The sequence below is a fragment of the Anas platyrhynchos genome, chromosome 8, assembly GCF_047663525.1.
Source record: "Anas platyrhynchos isolate ZD024472 breed Pekin duck chromosome 8, IASCAAS_PekinDuck_T2T, whole genome shotgun sequence".
Taxonomy (NCBI): Eukaryota; Metazoa; Chordata; class Aves; order Anseriformes; family Anatidae; genus Anas; species Anas platyrhynchos.
The window spans coordinates 26,099,150-26,123,610 of NC_092594.1; the positions used below are offsets into that span (position 1 = coordinate 26,099,150).

Consider the following 24,461-nt stretch of genomic DNA (forward strand, 5'->3'; position numbering starts at 1 on the left):
CCAGGAAGAACAGAGAAGTTTCTAATAGTTGACTCCACAATTAGTACCACCTGTCTGGGGCTTCTCACTTGTACTGACTCTTCAGCAGCCCGCTTAATGAGAAGGGAAGGGATTCAACAGGACTCTTTCTGAAGTTAATGAAACTACCCACACTAATGCGACCACAATTTGGGTGTCAAGCAATAGAATAAAAAGGATAATTATATATTATCTCCAGTCTGGATGACAGGATGTTTACTAGACTTTCTGAATTTCATTCAATGAGTGTACGTGCTTTTAACATACACGCGCTTGCTCATCCATGCTTGCTTATTGTGGTGAGTATATGGACCACAAAGTGAGGCACTGGAAGAGCCTCCACCTTTGTTGAGAGAAAACTGTTTTTGCACTGCATCTCCCCAGTGTTCTACCAGAGGAGAGCAGTTAAGGTTATGGACTGATGTATAAAAGACACACCAACTATATGGGGAAGGAATTAGCACGTACACAGCTCTGGACCATTAATGATTTTGGCTGCAGTGAGTGTGCCAGCAGATGTTAGGCTTTAAATAGTTGACAGCACAGCCAGGGACACCTGTCTTTGACTTCTCACCCTTCATTCACCAATTTAATGCAAAATTTGACCTTGTGTCCTGAATATGCCTGCACGCATGAGCATAACCCTTTGCTTAATACACCCGTTCTCTGCAACCAGATGTTTTAATACAGCCAACACTATTTAAAACAACACAAACATATCTCATTATTGTCTGAGGAGACAAATGGGCCTCTGTATAGCACACATTTATATTCTGCAATAAAATTGGCACCTGGCATAGAAAAAAGGATATCAGTGTGCACGTTGCACAGCTTTATGGACTTCATGTGAATAATGCAAAAAGTATTAAATGAAAGAAGCACTGAAATTACCACTGCTGATAATTTTTCAAGAGTGCAGAATAATTTCTTGAGAAAACAAGAGGCACTATTCATTACACTCTATCACATGGACTCTGTGTTTTGTTTTGTTTTGTTTTTTTCCCCCCTCCTGGAATTAGTTTTGAAAAATTCAAGGATCCCAGCTGTTTAATAATGACGTTGTTGTATTCATGCAAATCCCTCAGACCTTATGTCAACATTTAATTTTACAATAAATATAAAAATAAGACTAGTCGCATCTGTACTCCCCTGGGTTGTTACTGACAAATCATCCAAAACATCCCTCTCCCTCTTCCCTCCTGAACATCCTTGTTGTTTTAGAGGTAATAATAGTCAAAAGGAAAATGTTAACATTCGTGTGGTGTATTGAGAGAAGTTTATAGATATTGACAGTAGTGCTCACGAAACAGATTATATCAAAACACCAAATATATTACCTTTACCCCAGTGGTAAGCTTCTGTAAATTGAAGTCAAATATGTAATCGTTGAACTCTGTAAGGATGCTAAAGGCAGCATAGGAAGGACTTCAAGCACTATGGATTTAGAGAAGGAACTGTTCCTGCTAACCATTTACTCTTAATAAATTTTAGAAAAAATAATTACTTATTTATTGAATGACACTTTGAAAAGGATTTATAAATTGAGCTGCTTAAAGAATGCAGCATCTATAACTTTATCTGAATGTTTTGCTGTGCATTGACTACAAAATAAAAAGTGAAGTGCATTTGATATGAACCAGGTGTCTAAAAACAAATGCCTTAAAACAAATAACTCGTGGAAGAAAACAAGGCTACAGGTACAGTAAATACAATCGAGAAAATTCTGAAAAAATTATAAAATAAAATATGGAATTATATCAAAATACATGGAATTTTTAAAACACAGTAGAGCATTTAATAGCGAAAATCCCATATAAATCTTATTCTTCATGCAGTCTAACAGGAGTTTCCTGTAAGAATATATTCATTTGAAATATGCTAGATGTTCCTCAACTATCAACACAACAGACTGTTAGGCAGGTAAAAAATCACGCCTGATTCTGACCTTCGAAAGTCTAAAGCAATATTGATAGAACTGCATACTTAATAGATGGAGAAGGCTAAAACTCGGCATGTTGGAGTCAATGAGAAGCATATCAGAATCCCCTATATGGCAGCATTAATGAAAAACAAAACAAAACATTTTAAAACACAGGTATTGCTGGTAGCCACAGACAGCCTCAATGAAACTCATTTCACCACATCTATGGAAACCTTACTATTGATGTTCAAATGGGTCTGTATTGTACTTCATGCATAAAAAGATGACCTTCACAGGAGGTTTGAAAGGTTTCATCTTTCAGGCAGCTAGGGACCAAATGGGTGAGTAGGCTATGGGAGGGACAGCAGGGATGTTTCTTTTGGCTTGGCCCAATGTACATTCAGCATGTGTCACAAAGAGTCTTAAACTCTAAAGGCTCATGCAAAGACACGTCTGCTGTTTCAACCCAAAGACTGTAGCAATAGCTGAGCACCATCTTCTTCCATGCTTTGGAAGAAGAATCTATCCCACACACTTCCACATATCTGAAGCTAGCAAAATCTTTTCTTTCACTAACTCTCAGTTCAAAATATCAGCACTTACCTTAAAAAATACCTTGTAATGACTTTCCTTTCTGGCTTCCTACTGCTTCCCCAGATACTCAGTGTTCCCTATGCAGACTCTGCCCTGCACTGTGCTCCTTTTGTCTCTTTGCAACTTCATACTCTTCCAAGCCGCTGCCTCTGCCTCAAGCAGTCAACCCCTTTCCACATTTCCCTAGTGCATCCAATGACCTCATTCCCCCTCCTTCACCTCCTCATTTTCTTCCTTCAGTTTTCTTTATCTTCCCATTCCACCTCTCACCATTGCTTGAGAACAGCCTACTGCCACCCCTTTCCCCTTACTAGTATTACTAAAGAAATAAGAAAAGTATTACTAAAGAAATTAAAAAATTAAGCTAAGGAAAATCAAACATTTCCCAGCAAACCTTTTTTGCTTTTTTCTGTTTTCACACTTTTTTTTTTTCTCCGCAGAGATATACCCATGATGACAGTGGCTTTACTTACTGTGTGATTTGTGCTGATTAGATTACATTGTAAGATGTCAGGGATAGAGGGCCTGTATTGCCTTTTATCTGTGAAATACCAGGCATGTAAGTATGTGTTATAAATGAAATAATAATAAGACAATAATGAAGGCAACAGTTGTATCTTTGTCATATCATCTGACTTAGAAATGCTATGAAAGGTTTTGAACAGGACTGTGTGAAAGGGTAAGTTTATCTTTCCACTTCTGTGTAGCCTGTGTCCCTGAGGAAGTGCTCAATACTAATGAAAAGCTGAATAGTTTCTCTAAAACCTTAGGGATCTTCTATCAGCCATGCCACATGCACCCCTATTTTTCAAGTCATCTTACTATTTTTATATCATTCGCTATTCTCTATTTTACTTTCAACTTCCACTGTATAAATGACAGTGTTCAAGTATTATCTTCTGTGATCAGAAACCTATATAACACATATTTTATGTATATAAAGAAAAATATGAGAGATTACAGATATATCTGATTCTTAGCTGTGACAATATTTCAAATGAATTGTAAAAGATGTAGGTTTTGGTGGATCACTAATGATTTCTAAGTAGCATCTTTAGTACTGTTCTATTGGAACATCGATTCCTGCACAGTTACTTTGGTACCTAACAAAATCCTCATACTTGGGCCTAGAATGATAAACCTGATCTTATAGACACCTTTAAGATACTATCAAAACACTGGCAAACAATCCAGTAACCCAATCTCCTCTGGAAAAAAAAAAAAAAAAGTATGTAAGAGGAGCCCTAATACCTGTTAAAAAAGCAAGTGAAACGAATGTCTTTGAGGGAAGCCTGGTAAACTTGAATCAGATATCCCAACCTACTTATTTTATGTTTGTTCTTTTCATTATTTAAGACTTATAAGAAGAGAAATAGTCAAGGCAATCAAAGCAGGAGCCCAGTTTTTAAAATGAAAGCTTTATAGCTGATCCGAGGCCTGCAGAAATTGTTCTTGCTTTAAGTGAGAGCTCATTTTGCAGCTTATTTACAGCTGTGCAAGAGATCACAATTGCATAACTTGCCCTGCATTGTGAGTGCACTGGATCACCACACAAAGATGCAGTGAGACCAGTACTAAATTATTTCCTCCTGCAAACACACAATATGCAGCATTTGTACCTGGCAATCCCTGCAAGCGTGGTAAGGCCCGGAGATCAGAACACCTGTCCCAATTCCCAGCAATGCTCCTTGGAGCAGGTGCGCCAAGTCTATGGCTTAGAAAGCCTCTTCACACCTGCACCTCTTAACTAACGACCCTTTTTGTTTTCTCCTTTTTTGATCTCCTGAGTGTGAGAGGATGCTGAGGCAGCAGATAGGCAGGTGTGGCAATCCCAAGGAGAGCAAAGGAAGGACATGTGCCTGGGTACATGCCTGCCAACAAACCATTGATTTTGTCCTTTATCTTTTTGCAGGTGACTTCTTGAGGGACTAACAAAAACATCTGCATTTTTAGAAGCTTGTGATTTCACTGGAACCTTGCATGTTTCTATGTAGGTAGGAACAACCACAAAACCTTTGAGTTAATTCAGTTAATTCTTGCATTTATTTATACCTGATTTTAAGTGTTTTCTCAAGTACTCACAGGAAGTCAGTACAGCATGATGTCCATGGGTGCCAGTACAAGTACTCTCAGATGAGAAGACTGTTATTTGGATCAGGAGCACTGTGAAGGAGCAGAGGAAGGCTGTCCAAATGGGCTTGAGAGCTTTCAAATCCCAGAACTGGTCAGTCAAGCAAGCATTTGAGGCAGACAAATATAGCTTGTTTCATTTATTGCATACAAATAATCTTTGGAATTTAGCTTTTCCTCTGCTTATAACCCTTCTGTAAACTGATCCTAAATTGTGGGTGTGTTTACAGTATTCAAGAGTAATATTGAGCAGTAGAAATAAACAGTCTTCCTCTTGTGTGTCACGCATAAATTCCTGAATTTCATTACTTGTTCATTATTCTGTCTGGGAGCCATGTAAAAATCTTTGCTCTTAGTAAGCTAAAATATTTCACACAGAATACTGAGGCACAGGACACAATCAACAGTGTGCAACAAATACTTCCATTTGCACAAATACTTGTATTTTTACTGAGAAAACCCATTTTACAAATAGGTATAAGGACAAAAAAAATCTCTATAGCTAATAACAATAAGAAAGCTGCTAATGTGGTTTGGCTGGAAAATGTTCTGCATTCAAATGGATGTTTGTGCTCACATTTATTGTTGTGTGATTAATGTATAAGATCCTATGGGCAGAATAAGTCATATTTGAAATAATCTGAATGGATTCAGTTTAAAGTCATTTGCCAATAACTTGTAATCAGCCTATAGTCTTTAACAATGATATTGCTGAACTTTGCCCATAAACCAATAATCAGTTTAAGACCTACTTATATTTCATAAATTAAACATTATCTGGATAAATACATGTCAGTGCAGAAGCATTTGTGTCTTGTATCTTTTCCTTGGTTTAAATGGGTTCATCCAATATCAGCTAGGTAGTGAACTTTGAAGCAGAGTCCACTGTAATAATAGTAAAGTTTAATGATGCATAACTTTGTGAGACTGACAAATTCCCAGCCAAAGTATTGATTCCTGGAGAATTTATGAAGCACAGGCTCTATTCTATGTCATTATGGTCCATTTTTGGCTGAAAGAATCATGTAAAATAGATTTTTAAATGAGTGGTAATAGCTAGACATAAAGAAGGTATTGATGTGTGTCATGAAGGGTGAAATAGCATGCCAGGTAAAGGCATATAACAAATTGAAAACAACAGTGCTAAAACTCCTACAAATGTAAATTTGTTTTTAGTTTTAATCAAACCTTTGTTTCAGTAAGTACAAATTTTGCCACAGAACTGAAAAAAAAAAAAAAGCCAACCCTTTTAAAAAATGTAATTATTTACAGTTCGATTTCATGCTTCACTTTGGACTGTGTCTGTAAAATGCATATCTCACTTACAGACATGTTAATCAATATGAATTGTGTACTACATTACAACAAAACTACATCTGAGATTATTAGGGAAAAATCAAATGCACATAGTTCTGCTTACTCGAGCAATACGTGAAAATTAATAGCTTGAACCTCTGCAGAACTGGCTGGTAGAAGACAGGACACTTTTTTTTTTTTTTAAATAAGGAGAGTTTCAATAATACTATCTGAGGTATTTTCTGAAAAAGCAGAACCAAATTACAGCACAAACAACACTTGAAACAGAAATAAAATGAGAACACAGAGAAACTGACACAAAGATGGGGAAAGAGAATTGTTGATTGGATTACTGGGGCTTCACAGGAAAGTAACACTGCATTTTAATTGCATTCCAACAACCTCTTTTTGATCTAGAAAGAGGTCACCTAGGTCTAACAATGCAAGGGACCTTCGTAGTCCAGACGTAAATATATCTCCCACACACCCAGAAGTGCCCTGAGAATTAGCTAAATCCTCCTCAGAGCAGCTGCTTTTCAACAATTCAGGAGTTTATCAGCCTAATAAAAAAAAAAAAATAGCTGGCAGGAAAAAAGGCTGACAGTCTCAATAGGCTCTTCTGTGGCCTAGTGGGGCTGAAGAACTCTTCAAGGCCTTAGTCAACACTGAACAGAGGGCTCTGAACTGGCACACTCATCTGCACCACAAACAAGCAGCAAAGCCTGGAGAGAGGTCATTCTTTGCATAAATGGTTTTCCCAGGCAGAGTGCAGGCGGATTCAAAGCAAGGAGGATGAATCCAGGTGCAAGGTTAGAACAGAAAGACTTTCAGGCTCAGAGAAACAGGGAAAAACTGAAGTTCCCACCTGTAATATAATCTAATAGTAGCACTATCTGCTTCTCTGTTCCAGTTCAAGTCACTCTCTGTTTTGTTTTTCTGTACATTTGCTAGGGTTTGTAAAAGCAGTCATCATGTCTCAAATGCAGCATGTTTGTCTGAGGTTTAAATTTCGAGCTCCTTTTACAATAGTTTCAAGAATCAGTTTGGCTGTACTGTAAGCATGTATGATAATGATTTCACAGTCTTATTTTTGTTATATTTGTTATTCATTTTAAAATTACGTTTTCACAGGCTATCTTGTCTTAATTCATAACTCTTTGCCGATTACCAGTGTAAGACAGGCTTTTAAAGTTGCTGTAATACAACTTTCATGTGTTAATGTGCAAACTTATAGTATACCTAAGTGTTCATAATTATTGTACCTGACTGCAGCAAATCAACTTTACTAAAACAAACTGTCCTGTTATCAACTACATTAACTGCTGAAAAGGGTAAAATAAGTCTATTTAATGGCATATTAGATTCAGTAAATAAGCTATTCCACAATTACTAGCTCTCTTGATGACAGGCGTCCAAAGAACCACCTTTGATCACTGTCAAGGCCCCACAAAATCATATGAACTATGATAAATACCTATAATTAACAGCATGAAGTTATTTCTGACCTACAGCAAAGGGATGACATCATATACAGCAGAATTTTTAGGCTGTTTGCTTACTGATCTGTGTGGTTCATTTGTGCTTTAAGATTTCTGGACTGATTTTCTAAACTTCATGCATGTGTCTACATGTACAAAAAGAAATCTGTAACATAGTCTTAATTTTCTCGTATAATTACTGCAATTTGCACATGCAATTCTGCTACCTTTGCAATGCTACTGTCCAGTTTTACACCTAACTGGTCCCAGGAAAAACAACTGAACACTCAAATTAAATGCTCGGTGCTGAGCTAGTTGTATATTCCTAGATCTTTGTTGTTAGCATAGGTCTACAACATGTTTTGTATTACAACAGAGAAATAATGTAGCTGGCAAAATAAAAACTTATTCCAAGTTCCTCACATGCCCCAAGTTTCACTAAGAAAATGCTGTGGGACCTTGTCCCTCCCAGGCTAAGCTAACTCAGATACAACAGTTCAAGTGCATGCAAGCAGACAGTTCATACACATCAACAGTCTGTGGATGTAAAACTCCAAGTCACTTATTTGTGTGTGTGGGCTCCCAGTTATTTTTATGCAAACCCACCTTCACTGGAGTTATCATAGATTCATATTTCTGTAAATAATATCAAGGTCCATATAATTTTAAATCACACTGTAATGCATTAGTTACTTTCCTGGTCCTTGATATATATATATATACATAGTTACAGGCTGAAAAGTACATACAGCTGGAATCAGAACATTCTAAAGAAAAATTACATGCTCTCTGAACATCAGCTGATGGCCCAGCACAGGGTGCATTGGAAAATCCTCCTGACTGTATGTAGCAAGTACAGCAGTAATTTCAGCAAGAGAAGCAGTCAGAAAAAAAGGCATGGTTTCAAGGCATCAGTAAAAAGAAATGGCTATTTAAAGATGCCAGTGTTGAAAACAAAAAGTGTTTAAATATTTCTTTGTCTTTGTAAAGCTGTCACTTTAAAACAGCATCCCATCATTAACCTAAGAAATGTCCCTCCAAGTTTCCATTGCTCTATATTTCACACCTGGCCTTAAATGAGCAGCGCCCTGAGTCACTGCACCAGAATGTCAATCTTTCACTTCCACTTTGTGCTTAGCCAGACTTTGGGGCTGCACCAATGTAGTGCAACCTTGAAACCCTCTACCCTTCTCCACGGTCTTGTCACTCAGTAGCACCAAGGCAGCATAATGGTGCCTGAACATGCTCGATCCTTGTTGTTACAGCTGGTGTTGCAAATGCAAGGCCTGAATAAAGGGTGGCTGGCTGGGAACTCCTTCCTACAAAACAAATTTTGTTGAGTATGCTGGGTCACTGATTTCATTCATGTTGTATTAGGTTTAGGAGAGAACAAAAATGACCTTCACTGAACAGAGCTGCTTTTAGCTGCAGCTACAAATCAAGGCCACTGAGCAAAGGTATAATTCCTAGAGCTGCCAAAGAGAGGAATGCCGTGCATCTCCCAGGCAAATACAGCCTTTTTAAAAGAAAGATTTCTTTCCATCCAGATTCAGAATTGCACAATATTAGCTTCAGTGGAAAAATATTATGTAGTATTCTCTTTGATATATGTTTACTTCACATTATGTGAAATTACTTTTGTGGAAATAATGTAAAATAATGTTTCCCAATGGATAAACTGTTAGTGTTATGAATGGATATAAGCACACTGCTTTCTGAAGGAAGAGCAGGTCACAGCTTACCTAACACGATTCATCACAGAGGTTAAAGGGAATGATTGCTTTCTGCATGACCAGCTTTGCTCTGTTATTTGTCATATATACTGCTCTCACCAAACTGGAATGCAAGATCTAGATGCTGACATAATGAGATCTTCTTTGATTATATCACTGTATCAAACTATAGCCTAAGAGACAGACAGGATGTACAACACAGCACAACTGATCCTTCAATCCTTTTTTACAATGTTTAAGCTATGTACAACTATAGCAAACATCTGTTAGGTGTTTTGAATGTGAAGACCTGTGTAGAATGTTCAGTGTAAAGGACAGAATAGTCGAATATGAGACATCTAGCCCATTTTTGTTTTGCTACCGAGTCATAAAGGTACAAGCTATAAACTGCCAAAAATAAAAAAGCAATTATAACTATAAAAGCAATAGAGCAAATATAACAAATAATATTTTATAATACCATAAAGCTAGTGTTAACTTAAGCTGCCTACCATCTTATGTGAAACAAATTAACAAAATCAATTTGAAATTATTTTTTATATATTTTCTTAAGTGTGTTGAACTCAGGCTCTGTACTGAGTCTGAGACAGTAATTTGGGAATATACAAAGACTACTTTTTTCTTTATATTTCAATGTAAATTCTTTATATCCCTAACGTGTGGAACTGTAGCAACAATAGACAATAAACTACTGAGAATTGGGTATTCCAGTATGTGTATATTCCCAAAAGGTACACACTCAAAGCACTGTATAAACATTCACTCAAAGCATGTGTATGTACTTTTGCATGCATAAGTAACATAGCTACACAATATTCTCAAATACATAATACAAAATTCATAAAAACTTTGTATTTAAAAATAAAGTCTGATCACCACCACTTTAAAGCTATTTATGTGAAACAGAGCATTCTGTTTTCTCTGATAAGTGGAGCACTTGGATGTGCCGGGTTCTCAGTTCTGTTTCTTCATCTTCAGTTTAGTACAATCTCTAACTTTTACTTTATTTATGAAGCTATATTCCATATATACCCTTCTGCATAAAGAATACCAGCTACATTCCTTCACCGATATCTGTATCTATATGTCAATACAATGGCTTTGTAATGAATGTGTTTTAGGACGTGTATGTGTTATGGGGGCCAATTATCTTGTCAAATGTAAGACATACTGAAGAGAAAAAGAGTGCAAATTGCACTCGATAGCCTTAAAAGCAGTACTCTGCTTCTAACATCTTACACATACCGCTGGAAATGGTCCAAAATGAACTCTTCCCTGAGGTCTGCATTTTGTGCACGATAAGGAATAATCAGTCTCATGTTATATAAATGCAGGTGACAGACTATATGCTACAATAATGCAGATATAAACCAAATTGATGATACAAAACCCTGTATTAGATGTAGATTAATGTCACTAAACATTATTTTCCAAAGGTCATGGTCTCCAGCATACTTCTGTGTTTGGCAAAGCTACATTATTGATAAAAAAGCTCCCACTCAAATATTATCGAAGATGTACTACACTGCTTGACTTGTATTTTTTTTTCCAAAGATAACATTATGTCAGTCTGTCTGCAAATCTAACGCATTGGTTTCTGTTACTAACCACTCAAATATATTTAGGCCTTAAGAAAAATATAAATAAATCTTAACAGAACACACACTGATAAAGTTTATTAATGACAAGAACAAGCTTTTCAAATGTAACACTGTATATCCATTCTTAGGAAAGGATGGATTGCATGAATCAAAAAATGTGCCAGACCAGTGAAAATTGCAGCCTTGGCATGCAGAGCTCCACCCACCATCACCCCCTCTGCTAGATGCTTCACACTTGTCTTTCTTTGGCCACAAACAAGGCTGTGAACATCCTTCTCCATAACACGGATCTCCCGGACAAAAGACAACAAGCGCATACCATAACACCTCCAGGTGTGAGACGGACTGAAGGCATGCCAAGCTCTCAGTTATTTACTTCCAATCAAGCAGCTGCATCTCAATTCCCAGGGCTGCCTGAGAAGCCAGAACAGCTCTCCCACTGTTCCTGTTCCAATGAGCAATACCTGTCCCTTATCTCCACCTAGGACATTAGGTACATCCAAGATCAGGACAAGTCAGAAGGGAGGGATTTAATTCTTATCTGTTTGAAAACTACTGCAGTAATTTACCAGTGTAAGAGGCATCTTTTCGATATCTTCCCGTTCCTCATTCCTTGGAACTGTAAACTTCTCTGAAGTGGCTAAGAAGCTTCTTTTTTCATTCTGTGCTCCCTGTCTCTGCTTTGTACATGACTACAATTAAGAACTATGGTCTCACATCAACTAGATGTGCTGCTGCCTCAGTTCAAGCCTGAGGTAGGCAGTCTGATAATCCACAGACTGTGAGCAGCAGGGAACTTGCAGAGTTTCATGTGAAAGGTCAGCACACCCCTGCAACACAGGCTTAGGAGTCTCATCAAGGAAATATTCATAGTTACTGTCAGTTATCAGTGTTACTGCAGGTTTAATTGTTGTCAGAGCATTCAGAGTTTCTATGTGGGTGACTCTAATTGCTGTTGCATCAGAACAAATAAACAATTCGTAAGCAAAGAACTGTGATTCCATTTAGACAAATATTACTGAGTACTGAAGCAGTCTCCATTGGGCACTTGTATCTATGGAAGGATTCTAATTGTTCTATATTAAACATTAGCAATAAACTTCCTTTTTGAATCTACAGGGAATAAACAGAGCATTTCAAATTACTGAAGTTTCATTATCTGTTACTTCATTACTTTCATTATTTGTTCACACTAGTATGTCCACAAGTCTAATGCACCTTCTTCAGTAAATAACCCTGAATTAATTTGAAGTAGTTCAAATTAATTATTGTAATAAACAAATTTGAACTTCAATTTGATATTTTGCATGTGTGGCCTCTTCTTACATTGATGGTAAAGAAAAAAAATGAGGTTCTTGGAGCCTGACTATCTGCTGACTTTTACTTTTCAGCATTTGTCTTGAAAATTTTCAAGGTTTTCTCTTATCTATGTTAGCTAGAATAATATGAACTAAGAGGTTTAGCCTTAGAAATCAAAATCAAAAGAATGTCAAACACATTTTACTAAAATTTATAATTTCTGTCAATATGATGATGGAATGGGAAAGATTGGTTTAAAAACATATTGTAAAAAGTAGAAGTGAAAGTAAAGAGTTAGGAAATACCACTGTGAAACAGCAAAATGAATTCCTCTGAAGATATCTCACTCATTTTTTTCTCTAGTTGTCCCACCCAGCTTCCTGATCAGAGCAGTTACTCTGACAGAAAAGTGAAATTCAGGCTTCCTAAGCAGTGTGTTCAGAACTACACTATATCAAGAATTGAGCTGGTCTCAAAACCTTTCAGTGGATTGCATTCATCTCTGCACATGGATGTATAGCTAGGGAAAACCAGATTTAATCTTGAATTCACATGCTTCCATTAAAAAAAATAATATTAAAAATAAAAACTAAGGCTGACCATTTAGAGCTTTAGAAACAGATTTTAGCCATCTTTTGGGAAGGTTTTACTTTGATGATGGATGTGAAGATCCAGAAAAGCAGTTTTAAATAATTGATGGGTGTGGGATAGGGTGATATTATCCAAGAGGAAGGCTTCACAGTCTAGTTTAGGAATGAGTCAGGCCAACTGAAGCCAAACAGACTACACAAACTCCACCTTAGTGACTAAGGCTTCTTTGTAAATTCTGCTAGTGTTAAGTTTTCCACTGTAATTACATCTCTTCTTCAAATAAACAATATGATGCTCATCTAAAATAAATTAATGCGTTATTTCATCTAGTGCATTTGGATCTGGATAGTCTCCTTGAGGAAGCAATTGTTGCTGCTTTACTTGAGCAGACCGTATTTCTTCAATGGTGGTAGAGAGGAAACGTTCTGCCTACAACATCCTGGCATAGTCTCTACTGTTAAGGTAAAAAGAAAATGCAAACCTGAAGGACAACTCCTCCCCCCCCCCCTTTTTTTTTTTTGCACCTATGAACAATAAAATGTATTGCTGGCTGTGATGATATTTCTTCATTCCTCACAGAGCAGCAGTACTTAATACCTCCTGACAATTACAAAAACGAGTAAGTCAGGATTGTCCTGAACCGGATTGTGCTGACATACAGCTGAGGATAAATTTGGCCTTGATGAGTCTCTCTTTTCTCAACAGTTCACATTGTTTTTATTCAGTTTGTGTGTGTGTGGCTCTCTCTCTTCTTTTTTTTTTTTTTTTTGCTTAACCACACCAGGGATTATTTTGATTCCTATAGGCTGAGCCGGAGAGATCCAACAAAATGAAAATTATTTTTTGGTGTACTGACTGCTATTTGTGTGTTGCATATTGGTACTCATTCCTATATCCTCTTCCACTAAGACTATGACCCTGAAGAGTCCTCCAGTGTTTCCTGTATTTCCAGCATCCCTACCGCCAACATCCATTTCCAGGGCCATTAAATCAGTCATTAAAACTTGCTCTTAGCTATATCTTACAGCACAAGCACACACTGAATACGGCCTTTGCTTAAAAGGACACAGGACACTGGAGAACTACAAGCCTATATGATTTCTTTAACCATCTAGTTTTGGTCACGAATTTGGCCAAAAAAATCATTGGCCACAGTTCAAAGCCACTGGTCAAGAAATACAGGCAAGTAAAGCCTTTGAATTCTGCACAGAGCGGGTCTCATTCTCATTTCCTGTTACCGTGTTTCACATACTCTGGGTAAGGAAAATACAGTTAAAACATTAATTTCTTCATGAGAAATGGTAGTTCAACTTCACATAACTTTCCTGCTTGGTATTTTTCTGGTTTTATTTGTTGTTGATGGTGGTTGTGCCTGTGTTTGTATGCACCTAATCTTTGTAATATTTCAGAAAATCTTTCCAATCCTTCTGGTCTCTTTTAGTGAGCATCTGGTTAAGTCATTCTAGGGCTCACCTGTGTTGTATTAAACTTGACATACTACAGAGTCTTGGGAAGTGGAAGCCAAAACATGAACCATCAAAAACATCATAGCAATAGCTATTTCTATTTTATGTAATTTAGAAAACATCAGAGATAATTAAAAAAACAACAATAACCCTCCCCCATCCCTCCACAAAATGGCTTGTAGCAGGCAGTAACTTTTCCTCCTCTCACAAGTCCAGAAAAGAAAAATCACCTTTGAAAATCCTCTTTAGCAGCCTTTTGTGGTTACTTGAAATTATAAATCATGGACCGCCCAGCAAACATATATATGCTTCTTTTCATAATGTCTGATTCAACAATCTGTCATCTGGCAAATCTCCCACTGACTTCAATGCACTTTTACCTACACAAAGTCCAAGTAAAGAGTGCAGAATACAGCCCATAAGCTTTAAAACTACACTAAGTACCTTTGAGAAGGATAATCTTTCTCTCCTTATATACCCAGTGCCAAGTTGGACCTGGCACCAACAGGGTTTTTGCTATTAGCAGACAATAGGGACTAGATTAAAAATAGTGTAGCCATGAGAAAGCAATGATTCTGATTAAGTAAATTCCATTGAACTCTTTCTAGTAAGCATTATTCAGGTCATGAATGCTAATTTGTCCTGCAGGGGGCTGTGGGTAATTACCCAGAAAAACTATCAGCTTTATTGAGTTGCTACAAAATAGTATTACTGAATGGAATGCACTGTAAAGGGAGACAACCTTGATATATACGCCTCTAGAAGTAAGCAGTTTTTTCCTGAAGACACCATAACCTGGATCAAAATCATAGTGACTTTGGATTAGGGTATGTTTGAGGCTGCTTTTATGTTTCCATTAAATAAAATTAACATGCAAAAATATGCATCACAGAAGCACCACTATGACACCTAGAGCAAATTTAGCGTTCTGCATATTTAAAGTTGTGTAGAATCAGAACCATCTTAAAAAATGAAGCAAATGCGGCACAATGGCTGCATTCCAGCAGTCACACAGAACTGCTGACATTACTAAAATCTAGATAATTTAGTCCCATATGGGAATCCATACCACAATTATATTGTCCCTGCTCTGACACAGTCCTGATTTTGCACTTCTTTAAGCCTAGCTTTTTATAATTTTAATTCCCTCCACCAATAAAGCAATTTGCATTCACATAGCCTTCTTTGCTAAGTGAGAGTGAAGAAGAAATCTGTTACACGACCTTGGTCTTTTTTGCAGTTGATTACAAGGAAACAAACTCTTAGCTAAACTGTTCTCTCATCTGTTTTTAATTGATGTAGAACATTGCACTACAAACTATAGGAGAAAACTAAACAAGTAGCACAGCATGGCAGGTGACAATTCACTTTCATTTAAAGAATGAAAGCATGAGGCAAACCCTCCTGCATGGGAAGAGACAGAGCATATATACTGGAAGTTTTCCCAGATATATACATAATACTTGTTGCTCACCTTACATATTAAACTTCAAGGAACTACAAAGCATCTCCATGGCATCTTGCAGCTCTGTAAGCAGTAGCCTGACTTGTTGGGTTCCACTGAACAAACAGAGCTGAACCAATCTGTTGATTCTGACAACCCTTTGACCACCTATCAGATTTCGGGCATCTGGTCAGAACTAATGGTATGATCACTCCTCTGGGTGTCCAAAGATCCATCAGATTACTGGTAGAAGTAACATGGTCCTGTCAGAAGAGTTGGAATGTGCAGGTATGTCTAAAGGAATGGCAAGAGTAAAAATGGTAGTATAAAAGAAGAAATTTTCTACAGCTATAAATACTGACTCTGTATTGGAGTCAATTAAGAGAATCTTCATTTAGATTGAACTTTTAAAACAAATTGCCACTCAGCCAGGACAACTGCCAGGTGCTATTGTGCTGGGCCCTGAACATACAGCCGGGCTCCTTGGCCTAAGGATGCACGAGCAGAGGCTGACAGTCCTGCTCAGGTTCTCTTCTGTCAGAACTGGGACCAACTTCACTATCATTTGATAAATCTATGCCAATTAATACTCATTGGTGATATGGCCCTTATCCTAAACATTTAATAACAATAATTAATTCCAGATAAATGGCTCTTTAAGTACACTCCACGTAGCAGTGGTACGAATCAGAATTTATTTGCCACTATATTGACATTCTTAGGTACTGTGACAGAACAAAAACAGCATGTGAAGATTATCATGATATTAAAGAATGCATATATATATATATGCATATATATATATATATATGCATATATAATATATATATAATTATATATATATATAATTAATTAAAGAACAGAAAAATTATCCCTATGATCCTGTTTAATTTCTGGCAGTGCTGGACAAGGAATTTGTTAAACATGTAAGACTGTGGCGGATGTTTTTGGAAAGTTTCAATAAAAATGAAGAAACAAGCAGCAATAGTTGCTTACTATTTTAATAAATGGACTGACTCTATATTTTTTATATTTCCCCATCTCATGTTTTCACTCTCCAGTTACCCTTTTTTTCTTTTACATAGGCTCCAGACAAATACATTTCCCTTTACTCAACAGAAGATTAACATTCTCACAGAATCTGTGCCGTTGAGATTGGCTACTGTAATTTATTTGAAGGATTGATTTCATTTTCAAAACATTGGAACAACAATGTTTGTCAGTAAAATAAAATATTGAACATAACTTTGAGTCAGACATGATATTAATTAATAATATTTTTCAGTACCTCACTTTCCATAAAAGATATGAAGTATGAAAACGAGATTCATACATTTGGCTGGAAAAGGCTAATTTTTGTTCCGGGTACTTGAATGCTGACAGTTAAGCTTGCCATTTTTTATTCTTTCAATTCAATTAAAATAAACTTTATTATTACTTTTTAAAAAGATTATATTTTCCTGGTTTAATTTGTCAAATAAACAGATTGTTTGATTCTCACAATGAACTGTTTTAAAATCATTCTGAAAAAAATCACCACCTATGAACAAAGACAACTAAATAACTGTTAATCTAAAGTGTCCTAATGTACTAAAAATTAAATACATAAAAATATTTCTCATTCTTTTTGCACCTCAACAATGACAAAGCCAAATAACAAATGCCCTAAGGTGATGTGATTATTGGTAATTCTCACTTTTCCGTGTCACTATACCCCATAAGCAATCATATTTCAGCTGCAAGTTTTTTTGCTGTCATTCTATTTTGTTTTAAGTCAATGAGATCAAAAATGCATATCCACCTCAGATTTATATTCTTCAAAATATCATGTTATCGCTTGTGCTTCTTTTTAAAGAGAAAATGAATACCATATGTATTAATGACAAATCCTACTTATGAAGAGTGGGAACAAATATGTTTGTAAGATTACCCCCTTTGTTTCCAGAAAATTTTCCAATAACCCTTTTTCTCTCTTGGAATACATGTGAAGTATATTTTCCTCTGTTTTCATCTGACACATAGGCTCTCCTAAATACAATTATTATGGCATGTTTTACTTTCACATTAATATTAATTTCCCAAACAAAGATAGTACTGCCAGAGTACATAAAATTAATGTAACTATTAGGTCATTAGTCACTACCATGTGCTCAGTCTAAACAGGGCAGGAAGCGTTAATCTGGGTGTATTACATGGAATTGTTCATCTTAAGGAAAAGTTTAAAAGAAACCTTTTATTTCAATAGGGACATTAACATAAAGAAAACATAAACACACTTAAAGCAACCCCAACAAACTCTAAAATTCTGTTTTTCTTCAGGCTGTGAAAGACTGAGAGCTATTTCTCATCATTCCTGAATGTGCTCTATTGTAGAAAGAGCCTAACAAGGATTAAAAAGGCTGTCCTATGCATGCACTTTGCTAAATCCCTGCATGCCATTCTGGGGTGACTGTACTGTCTGAACAAGTTCTCCCTGTTTGCATGTAAGAAATAGCTGGCTCCAACAATTCATCTGATCAGTGAGGCTCAGCCAGAGAGTGTGCCAGTCCAACTATATGCAGCCTAATACTCTTTCCATGAATGACGGTTAAAAAGGGCTTTCTTGCTTGAATGGTCCTCCATAGGATGTGGAAATAAGCTCAGTTGGGGAAAGGAGGCAGGGAAGGAGGGAAACTAGTACCAAACATCTCTCACTAGGTCCTTCTGGTTGTCAGGTTTTTACTGCAGTGCAAGCAGATTTACAATAAATTCATATAAATCTGTCAAAAAGCTACTCATTCTGCAATTGTTATAAAGCAGTCAACTGAATGGGGCAGGAGGTATTTGCATGATGGCAATAGGACAATGAAAGAAACATATGGGGGAGGGGATTCTTACTTCCTCTTGTGCACTCTACCCCTTCATACTCCACACACCTTGTCACATGCATGTTTCGTTTCAGCAATCTCCCATGGAACAGAGACAACATGGATGGAGCAGAGGACAGGGCTGCATGGTGCTTGAGGATGGAGTGATGTCAGCAGGCGGGAGGAAAACTACCGTTCTGCTGTGTTAAAACCACTTGGTGCTGGGTGTTCACCAGTTCTGTTTTCAAGAATGTATGCATCAGCACCTACTTCTCATGTGTTTAAGCTCCGCTAAGTGTCACAACCAAAAAATAGCTTGGATAATAATTATTCCACTAAAGCAAAGAGGAGAAAGAGAAGCATTTTATCATTACAATTCTAAGAACTGTGGATGGATAAGAACTTCACACCACAAGTACAATAAGCATACATATATACTGGTCCAACTGGACTGAATACATAAATCCAGATTAATTCCACAGAGCTCAATCATTAGTTTATTAGTATATATTAGTATATTCAGGAGACTCTAGTTATTCACATCAAGATCTGAAAGTAATTGCAAACTAATTTGTTTTTATATTTCACATGAATATTTCACCTTCTAAAGGTTATGTCAGTAACAGACGCAGTACTAGGAAATAAATGAGGGAACCCTGTTTACTAAATGCCAGGTGAGACAAAGACTGTCTCAGAAAGAGTTTCCACGTATTGCCCCACCAGTGAACTCATTCCTTGGCTGGAGAGACACTCATCTGTAAAAGTAAAAGTAAGTTTAACAAGTCTCCCAACCAACTGGCCTCTAACCCTTTTTCCTTTGAAAGGCTAGAGTAAGCCTGAGAATTGTGAAGTGTATACACATAAAGCAGCTTTCAAATTATTTACAGGCCAGGTAGAAAGCAGGCAGCTGTAATGTGAATTCCCTATTATTGTCCCACAGAATACATTTCTACTTTCCCACTGGAACCTCTTCTCAGTGACAAATGACTCACTCCTCATGCTCACTCAGTTCTGACCTCACCTGAACACATCAATTGCACCAAATACTGCAATGCTTTTCTAGTTTTGTGATGTGGTCAAATTTCAGAGAACTCAACTGTCTTCACTTAAAAGAAGAGGTGATGATGTTCCAGAGACCTGAAAGGCAAGTGACAGATGCTTTATCCAGCAAGACATCCTGCCCTTGGAAGCAGTGTATTCCAATTTGCCCATTCTATGAGTTATGCTACATCCTCTCTGCCTGTTTTTGTAATTTGACAATTGTGCAGTATGATCCAGATATTATTTCTGTGAGGTTTTCTTCTGTGAGACATTTTTGTGAGGGTTCCTTCTTCGCTTAGAGACTTTTTTTTCAGTCTGTCTAATGCTGACATTTCTACTCCAGGTTTCATGGAGATGTAAAAGATACACATGTGCATAATATTACTTATTCTTACCCTTTCAGAATCAGTGAGGCATACTGCACCTGGCCTTTTCACAAACAGAGAGAATGACAGTTCACTAGAAAAAAAGTTTGCTAAATAAATTTCCATAGTTCTGTTATTTTTCTTCCATTCTACAGTCAGACTACAATCTCCCATCTACAAGACCTATGCTTCAGGAAGAAATATATGGTAGCTCAGAGCTCAAAAGAGCCATGGAGAAATTCCAAACAATCTCTGGATGCATTAGCTGCCAAGGAGGTCCATGTTGTCATGAGAGGTATCTTAGGCCTCCAACAGTCCTTGGGTTGTGGGAGAATGACTTTCTGTGGGCTATTCATTGGAAGATCCTGTTGCAACTGTCACTAGATGCCCCATTAAAATTAAGACAACACTGATTTTTTAGTGATTTATACTGATTAAAGAGCAGAAACCCTAACTTCCTCTCTGTGTGATCTGCCAACAATCACACAAGCCCACACTCTGTGCTCTGGTCACTGTAGGAACCTCAGGAGGTTGCTGGGTCCAGATGGCTCAGTTTATCACAGTGCACTGTTAAGTCTCTTAAAGGAGCTGCATACCATCTGGGCTGATTTAAAGCCAGAACAAAATGTGTTGGATCCTATGGAAAAAGGCCTTGCACACTGCCCTAGTAGTCTTTGTCTATCATCTACCTCCTCTCCTGACCAAGGTATGGGTAAGAAACTTCATGGGGAGGTGGGATTACCAGTTCTGAGTGAAATAAAGGTACACGACCAGTAATATTAACAGTAATAACACGAATAGTACACGACCAGGTAATATTATTTCTCTTTCAATCCATCCATTTCTCTTCTATTAATCACTTTTCATAACTGATTAATGGAGAACACAGCAAAAGAACAGACACAGGATTGGTTTCAATCCCTGCCAGGGAATCCAGAACACTTGTGACTTTGCAGAATCACAATAAGTGTAATTCATTTTTCCAGTAAGCAATTGATGTTTTTTTCTGTGTATGTATACATAGACATATTTACAATTTAAAATGACAGTGCGAATACTAAATGAACATCATCATTTACTATTTCATTTTTGCAGCATGTTTGCTACAAAAACCAGTTTGCCTCAAAAATGATACAGCTTGGACAGCTGTATTTTTCTCCAGCCTAGCCAGAAGGCCTATTGAGTCAGTCTCAGCTGTGCAAGAATCAGGAGCAGCTGAGTTTAAATACACATGCAAGTGGCTTCAAAAATTTGTGAATCACTTTATATTTTTAAATTCTCCTTTCTCATAATTTGAGTCATTAAGAAGTATGTGATCACTCATTCCAACAAATAATTTTATTTGACATTGTATCAAATGCACAGCACAAGCTCATGTGATCATGCATGTGAATCACAGCATTTATACTGCCTAAGGCACACAAACACCAAGGAGCAGTCTAGACTCAGCTGATTAAGCTGTAGTATGAAACAACACCTCAGTAGTCAAGGGTATGACAGCCAACAGTGGTTTATTGGACCAAGGGGTATAGCATTATAATTTACTTCTCTAATATGTGTCATGTTCTCTCTTATTGTTTCCCCTTACAGAGTGAAATATGAAGGTAAGATTGCTGCACAGTTTCATGTGTTACGTTCCTCCAAAATTAGAGTAACAAACTGTCTTTATTAGCCAGTACATTTGGTATAGTGCCATAAATCACTGAAAGTGCAGGTGAACATCTAGTGGTTTAAAAAGTCAAGAAAAACCAAAAGACTTCATGTATCTGCCTGAAGCAATTTTCGAGCTACTGTAGAGCTAAACAAAGTCCTAGATTTTCTAGCCTTTTCTATTTTATTGTATGTTTCTAGCCATTAGTTTTTCCCCATTGACAGGAAAACCAGTATTTATAGAGTCTGGCTCAAGGCAAATATTTTAAAAGTCTTTATTTTTTTTTTTTTCCTTCCCAAAACATAACTATATGGACCAAAACAATTTTTATTTTATTTTATTTTATTTTTTTACTTTGCCTGCTTTTCTTTGAAAATGGAAATTTGCAGCCTTCTTCCAGAAGAACACAGTATTGGTCACAGACAATTTATAAAAAATAACTTGTTTGTTTATGAAGCAAACACATGTAACACTGATGAAATTATTAATGTCACAGTGTTAACTTTCTTCTCATAAATATAGTTTAACAGTGCTGACATTGCAATTACAGTCAAATGTTCCAGTTCTTTGCTTATTTGCTTGATCTGTCAGTCTACTGTGGGGGGAGACAAATTGGGGTGGGCATTTGACAATGCACAAAAGATATATAAAACTATTCTGATTAAATCTCAATGAAAGATTTAATGACTCTGAACACTTGCCAGATTTTTTGGACATGGCATTTTTAAGCAACGCTAATAAAGTATTATACTCATCACAGGTTTAAGAACATATAGGGTAAAAACAGTGTATGTAGATCACAGACTGGCGTGTTGTCGCTTCAGAACTGACAGATTAATAGCTTCATTCATACTGTATAGACACACAGTATGGTGATCTGAATTATGTATTTTAATGGATAAAAAACTATACTTATATATGTTTCCATACTCAAGAGACAAACCCTCAATGAATGAATCCTCTGACAAAACTTTGTCATTGATATCAGCATAGGAACATCACGAATTTGACTAAGTTACCAAAGGAAAAAACAAACTAACAATCAAACAGAAAAACAAAACAAAACAAACAAACAAGCAAGCAAGCAAAAAACAAACAAACAAAAAAAAACCCACAACTTTCACATTGAACCATTCATGTAAGAAGACTATATCCCAGGTAAATTTTGAACAGACTGACTCCATACATTTCACAGTCAGACAATTAGTGAAAAACAGAACTGAGATTTCCATCACTTTAAAATGCATGATAAAATTTCTTCTGACTCCAGCTGTGTAGAACTGGGTCCTTTCTATGTATTTTGGCACATAACCACAGAAGCAGATAATGTGGCATGAGTGAAAACTACTTGGTTGTGTTCCTAAGGCTGATCAAAGATCTTATCTGTCCTCTACACAAAATCATAGAAACGGAAAGCACAAATTGTTTACCATGGATTTTACATGGAATCTACCAAACTGTGGCATTAAAGTTGTTAGTTATTAAAATGGATATACTGTACAAAATACAATAATAATACTATACAAAATATTCACCTACTTGTAGGCACAAAGTGAGAAAAGAGATGTGTAAAATTTACTATTTCTTAGTCCAGAAACTGTAAATGATGACATAAAATGTAATGGAGCACCAGACTCCCCATTTCTAGAAGCATGTTCTATATTTATAATACAAAATGCATAGTGAAACTTGTTCAGCTGCTCGGTTTTTATATCAGCTGAGGATTTGATCTAAAATTTCTCTTCTAGTAAGATTTTATTTTTCATACTGGTATTTCTGTGAAAGAATAAGACTCAAATAGAGAGTTTGGCCCTTTCATTTACAATTGATGAGATGTATTGAAACTGAAACTCAGGAATGACACATTTGAGAAGTCTCTAATAGACATATGTTTACCTTCTGAACAAATGAGAGCATTGTATTTGCTTTCTGTTTCATTAGATCTGAAGGCTGAAAAAAGTCTCATATGCTCGCAACGAAAACATGTTTTGATTTATGATTTGCCAGATTTCAATGATGACTTCTTCCAAAGGAGAGAAAAACACTTTGTATGGGCCTCATAAAATATTTAGATAGCATAGAACAAAAGCAGAGAACCATAAAAATACAATTCTCACTGTTTAGGGAAACAAACTAAATTGAAAAAAAAAATCTTAAAAAGATATTCCTTCAGTATTCTGTTTTTACATGAACTGCAGGCATCTATTAAAACTGATAAGAAATGGCGAGCTGGGGAAAACCTAGAAACTAAGACCTTTTGGTTGACATTATCCTGATTAGATACACTGAAATAATAACAACTGTCTACTCCAACAAACTGTTATTACTTACATCTTCCTGCACATTCTTTTCAAATTTGCAATATGTACATTTTTCTGGTTTTCTTTTATGTATAAAAATCAACATGATTATATACTTTTCAGATGTGATGAATGAGTACTAGTGATTTCTAAGTCCTCCTTCCAGCAAATACTTAAGCGTACATACAACTTCAGCACAGCGAACTATCTCAATCAAAGTCAACATGTTTGGCAGAGCAGTGTGTAAAATGCTAACCTTACAAAAGATCCTATAAATTTACTGTCAAATCTTGACCTTAACTTCAGTAGTAAAACTCCAGCTGATAGTGATAAGAGCAGAATCAGGCCCCTGCAACTCAGGTTTCTAAGGTTTTCTCTCCCTTCCTTCCCCCTCCTTCCACAACAGCTTGAATTCCTGTATTCTGATTAAGATAGATGGAGTATTTGCATCCTATCCATATTCATAATCCTCCTTTTCAGTGTCAACCCAAAATACCACATTTGTTGCCCAGGCAGACACATACAATGTCTTCAGAAGGTTTTGCATAGATGGATAAGGACACATCCCTTTTTAAATTTTGCAGAATAGGTGGCCACTAGGTGAATTCATGCTGTTAAAGTGCTAAGAGACCAGAACAAAACCCATGTCTTTTGTGTGTGACAGAAACTGTAATTAATGATTTCTCC

The 24,461-nt window shown here is 36.6% G+C and overlaps 1 protein-coding gene and 1 long non-coding RNA gene across 4 annotated transcripts in view; one reads left to right on the forward strand and one right to left on the reverse strand.

The window, feature by feature from the left end:
• The window catches only part of ADGRL2 (adhesion G protein-coupled receptor L2), a 391,077-nt gene that overhangs the window by 263,020 nt on the left and 103,596 nt on the right, over positions 1-24,461 (reverse strand). The gene's annotated exons all lie outside the window — the stretch shown is intronic.
• LOC106020380 (uncharacterized) lies at positions 4,219-5,453 on the forward strand. 2 transcript variants are annotated; one of them, XR_011811159.1, is made up of 3 exons: positions 4,219-4,349; positions 4,446-4,527; positions 4,609-5,453. It is a non-coding gene; the product is annotated as an uncharacterized lncRNA (long non-coding RNA). The 2 variants fall into 2 exon arrangements; XR_001195855.5 differs by having other exon boundaries at positions 4,232-4,353.